Here is a 6,000-nt window from a genome sequence, read left to right on the forward strand (position 1 = left end):
ATGGAATTAAAAGTGGTATGTGTAGGTTCATGCTACATCATCATGAAAACTCATCTCTAATTTGCTATTAAAATAACAAAACCCATAAGAATAAGAACAAGCAAATATTATTGCTTGGTTTGGTTGAGTGAAAAATTAGAAGTAGGAGATTTAGGATTAGCAGCATTGTTCGAATTAGAAGGATTGGAAGGAAAATTTTTACCAACAGATGCATTGTTATCAGCAACTGTTTCTTGATTACTACTTCCATCGAAGACTGAAATCAATAAATTATAATCAATGGTGCAAACAGCAGCAGTACAACTAGAAATAATCATTAATCACTCCTAAATTAAGACAAACCAACAACATAACAAATAATCACCCTTTCAAAAGAGCAACATAACAAAATCACTAATCACAAATCACAAGTCACGAATGACTAATTCCAAATTCAAAACACTGATCAGTGATCACAGAATCACAGTGCTATAATAAAACAACAGCATTATGACAACCATGGTTATTAAAACTGGACCGACCTAAGGTTCGACCGAAAAACTGATGAACCGGACCTAATACCGGCCTAGTCCGATATTTAAATCGTACAAAGAAATAGAACCGAAACGAATTGGTCAAACCTGAGATGGACCGGTGAAAATCAGTCAAACTCGTTGAAGATCGGTTCAACCAAACTGCTTGAAATCTAAAATTTCAAGAAATGCATGACATGGGGATCCAATCACTGTATTCAGGAAAAGGAGTGTCCTTCCTTGCCACTGAGCCGCTGTACTTTTTAATACTATATATGCAAATTATAATATATATATATATATATATATATCTTTTATCAAATAATATACTTCTATTTAATTTATTTTAATTTTAATTATAAACTCACTTATTTTTTCTTTTTATAATTATATAATATCTATTAATATTATTTTTTAATAAATACTTGTAGTAATATTAACCAGACCCTTTTCTACACCCGTTCCTGGTTCGACCGATAAATCCGGTCCGATTTTTAGAACATTGATCATGTTATATTCTAAAAAATTTTTAATTAACTCAAAAACTCTAATAAAATAATGAGTATGAATAAGTAAAAAGATATGTAAAAAAATTTATTCTAACACAGACGGCTCCGACAGCACACTACATCGCTCCGCCTCCAGACCTCAGGCAGGGAACCAGCACAACCTTCTGCCGCGAAGCACACGCGCCTGCCTATAGAATAGTGAACACAATGGCTAGAACACACCGTCTTCGCAGGGAGACACCCAGATCAAGCTCCACAGCGTCTGCCACACCACTTCCAGACCGGGGCACCCACGACGACAACGACTATTCTTTGACTCTGGGAAGCAGCCGCGGGAGACGCGTTTGTCACAGGCAAAGGGGGTGGGACTTTGGTTAGGAAATTAGGGTTGCACACTATGAACTAGGAACAGTTCCCTTTGGTTCGGCCGGACCATTCTGGGCCGGTTCAGTAGTCTCCGATCGAGCTCCCAATTTACGTTGTCCTATGGATATGTGCGGTTCGGTTTGCCTCTGTTTTGATCCGAATGCTGCTCTCATCCGAACAATTAACTCGCTTGTGGTTTGGTTTGATAAGCGTGCTGCTTTAAGAAACTTTACTCCAACACGATCCTATTTCAACCACTTTCTATTGGATTCGATCTGCGATTTTATACCCTAAACACATACATACATATAACAAGTCTCCACATTAATTTTTATACAACTCCGCCGTCGCAAGTCTTCATAGCATCTTTAAAACCAACATTGACACAACGATATAAATAGCACTATGCATTCTGAGAAAAAACTAAATAAGTCTCATTCTTAACATCGAACAATTATGTTATACCAAGAACACATAAATACTTAAAAATTATATACCTAATTTAACAAATCATGAGTATCTATAATAATGAAAAAACAATTTCAAAGCAAATTATGTGGTTTGAATTGGTTGTTTTGGATTTTAGATATAGATTAGAATTCGAATCCCTTCCATCCAAGCTTCAAAAAAAATGTCTCAAACAAATCTAAATCAATACGGTTATAATCGGTTTTATTTTCGATTTCGATTAATATCATTAGGGTAATGATCCATCAACCCGCTAGTTCTTTTTATGAAGCACAAACGGGAGAATTTATCCTGGAAGCAGAAGAACTACTAAAGCTGCGCGAAACTATCACAAGAGTTTATGTACAAAGAACGGGCAAACTTGTATAGCTTGTATCCGAAGACATGGAAAGGGATGCTTTTATGTCAGCAGCAGAAGCTCAAGCCCACGGAATTGTTGATCTTGTCGCGGTTGCGAATTAGCAGTAATGATTCTGCGCAAATGCACGATTTTCTATTTTTTTTATTCATCTAATCTTCTTATTATCTTATCGGATTTCTTATAACTTATAATATTTATATAAAAAATTTCTATTAATTAGTTTATAACTGCTTTTTAAACATCGGGTTAAGATTGATCTAAACCAACTCAGTATGTATACGACTCACCATGCCAAATGTGAAACAACTTATTAGAAACACAAGACAGCCAATCCGAAATGTCAAAAAATCCCCCGCTCTTCGGGGATGTCCTCAGCACCAGGGAACCTGTACTAGGGTGTATGTGCGACTCGTTCAGATCATAGACTAAGATAAGAAAGGAAAAAAATTTTCCAGTATCGATGTATCAGTTAGGATAGTGAATGGAGCTCTTCCCTTCACTATCTTAACTGAAATAAAATCTATAAAATTTAGAAATGGATAATATAAAAATGATATATGTATATATTCATCTATTGTGTATCAAATTTATGGTTTTTTGGTTCGTAGAAATCCAATCACCTCAATTTACAATTTATGGATTTGATTCCATTTAAACCCTTCCCCTAATTATACATATATAAACCGAACCGCTAAAAACCGTCGGTTCTCTTGGGCTGCCCCAGTTTCCCTAACCATGCTAGAAAGTGGAGACAATACTTCCCTTTCTTCACATTAGCACATCTTTTTTTTTTTTTTCGGAGACCTTGACCGAAAACCTTTTTCCGCCAAAGCCCATAGCCACAATGGCCCACCCACCCATCCAACCCTCTTTCAATAGCTCTCATTAATTACCGGCTAGGCTCACCATATCTAAGCCTTCTAAGCCTCTCCCAAATCTCAACCCCCCACAACCTGCTCCGTTACGGAAGCCAAACTCCCACGTGTCCTGCCTCCAAGCACAAGAGACAAATTATCTTTACATCTTTCTCAACTTTCATATGTACACTAGAGCGTCCCTTTTATATATATGTATATGTGCATAAGCCACGTTTGGCTTTATTTCATTTGGTTTCCTTATGGCATTCAGCCAAGAGAAGGAATCAAGGTGAATATATCAAATAATGATGCTAATTAAAAGATATTTGATGAGCTAAATAATATATATAAGGTTGAATAATATAAAATTATAGTAATATATAAGATTAAATATATACGAGTTACTAATATAAATGACATTAGTAACTTAAGGATAAAAGATATTTGATGAAGCATTAACGAAGCTATGCTCACCGAAGAATACCGATATTTACTCATATCGGCAGATTTGGAACTTGATAATAATAATATTAACTAAACTCTATTTTTAAATTAAAAATATCAATTACTTAAATTAAAATATACATATAATTTTTATTACTTATGAATTACTAGAATTAAAGTTTTAATTATGTAAAATATATCATCATAAAATATATATATATATATATATATATATATATATATATAAATATGAATTTGATTAAATTCAAATAGTTAAAAAAATCATTAAATTACTTATAATAAAGTAATTTTTAAAAATAAGGAACTCTAATTTATAAAAATAAATTTTAACTTATTTATATTTATATTTTCAAAAATGTGGATCGTTACAAGATGCGACGCCACATGAGTTGCGACGCCAGATGCATTGCAATGGAGGAGGCGAGCTTGAGCAGTGGGACCAGCAAAACAGGGTCGTGCAGCAACGAAGGAATGAGACAGAGACAAGTTGCTAAAAGAGACATGTTGCGACGGGGGAGAGGAGCTTGAGCAGTGGGGACTGCGGCGGGAGAAGTTGCTACGACGGCGCCAATAGTAGTGAGGATGCCTAGCTGCTACTCTACTCTGATAGGGTTTTTACTTTTTAGGGTTGGGTTTGATCTGCTTGTGGAGAAAGAAGGGAGAGGCTATTAGCTGTGTTTGTTTGTTTTTTTGGCTTTAAGAATCAAACGGTGCCGTTTAATGGATAGAGGAGCAAATCGGGGTGTATATAAACCGGACTGGTTCTATCAGTTCATCGGTTAACTGCTAGTTCATTTAGTTTTCTAACCGATTTTTTGCAAAATGGTTCTATACATCAACCGAACCGACCAAAAGACTGGTTCTCGATTAATCCAGTCAAATCGGCTAGTCCGATTCAGTTTATAGAACACTGCTACTAGGTATACAAATTCAAAAATGAAAAACAAATTATTTCACCTACTGAAATTGACCCTCTCTAAATAGGACACTACAACAAAAAAGCATTTTGCGATGGTTTTTTTTAATGTTTGGCGACAGTTTTAACCCTCACTAAATGTTTTTGCGACGATTAAAAAAAGCATCACGGATTTGAGCGTCACTAGCTGACATAGTGACGGTTTTGGACCACCATTGGTAAGGAGTGTCTCTAAACTGTTTGTGACGGTTTTTGAACTATAAAACCGTCACTGATTTGTAACACTTGTCAAGGTATTTTTCATGCTATATTATGCGACATTTTGAAACTGTCGTTAAATTGCTAAATCTTATGATAGTTTTTTCTTATATTTCAAGGCTATTTTAAACCGTCACAATATTTAGCGACGATTTAAAGCTGTTACTAAATTATTAGTTCTTACGACAATTTTTAGGACTATTTAGTGACTATTTAAACCGTCACAATATTTTTAGTGACAGATTTTCAATTTAAAACCGCCACTAAGTTACTAATTCCTGTGACATTTTTTTTTGTATTTAGTAACTGTTTTAAACTGCCATAATCTCTCCAACATCAAAACTTTCTATTATCTCTCCAGAAATGGTATTGTATTTTAACAAATCCAAATTTTACACAATTTTTACAAAAATAGCAACAATGTATTTTAAAAGTTGAATTCAACAAGTTTTACATAATTATAATCCATAATATGTAAATTCAAAAAATTCTAACGTAATCCAAACATGTAAAACTAACAATTCAATCATAAAATTCCTTTAAATGTTATATAAGAGGTTTATGAAAGGCAAAGAATATGGTCTATGTTGTTGAGGTTTATGATAGACAAAGAATATGGTCTTGTGTCGGTGATTCAAAATCTGCAACCTACAATTAAAAATAAAAAAAATATTTTAGAGAATATTTTAGAAGGATACTCAACAAATCAACAAGTGTTATATAAGAGGCTATGATTACAAACTACAATCATTTTAGAAGAAGTTGATGATGAAAATTAAGTATGCAAGTCCATAAAACTAAGTATAACATATACCCTTATCTTACCTCAGTAGAAAAACCAGGTGGAAATTGACCCCTTGACGATTCACAAGAAAATTTATGCCATAGAGATAGTGGTGTCCCAACACATAGCTAATAAAACATATGATAGGACCTTTCACCTTCATTGCATTGGACAACTCTAGACTGTTCAAATATCAAATAAAATTAAGGTGTCTTAATGTAGTATAAACAGAAATTGAGAAGAATAACTAGCTCAGAAGATGGCATCATTACCTTTTCCAGAAGAATTGTTTATGGTATGATCATGCTAAGAGCACCATAGATCAGCAGTCAGCACATAGATGCAAACATTTTCAACTCTTTGTTAAAAACTTATAATGGAAGTAAAGAAATGTAGCTTCAATCACAATTAAGTAGTAGACTTACATGTTTGGATATTAGCACCACATATTTTACCAGTTTCTCTGAAGTGAATCTCAATGAACTTCCCCTATGCCATTTTTCA

Source organism: Arachis ipaensis, chromosome B5 (assembly GCF_059453495.1).
Source record: "Arachis ipaensis isolate K30076 ecotype BB chromosome B5, ASM5945349v1, whole genome shotgun sequence".
Lineage (NCBI taxonomy): Eukaryota > Viridiplantae > Streptophyta > Magnoliopsida > Fabales > Fabaceae > Arachis > Arachis ipaensis.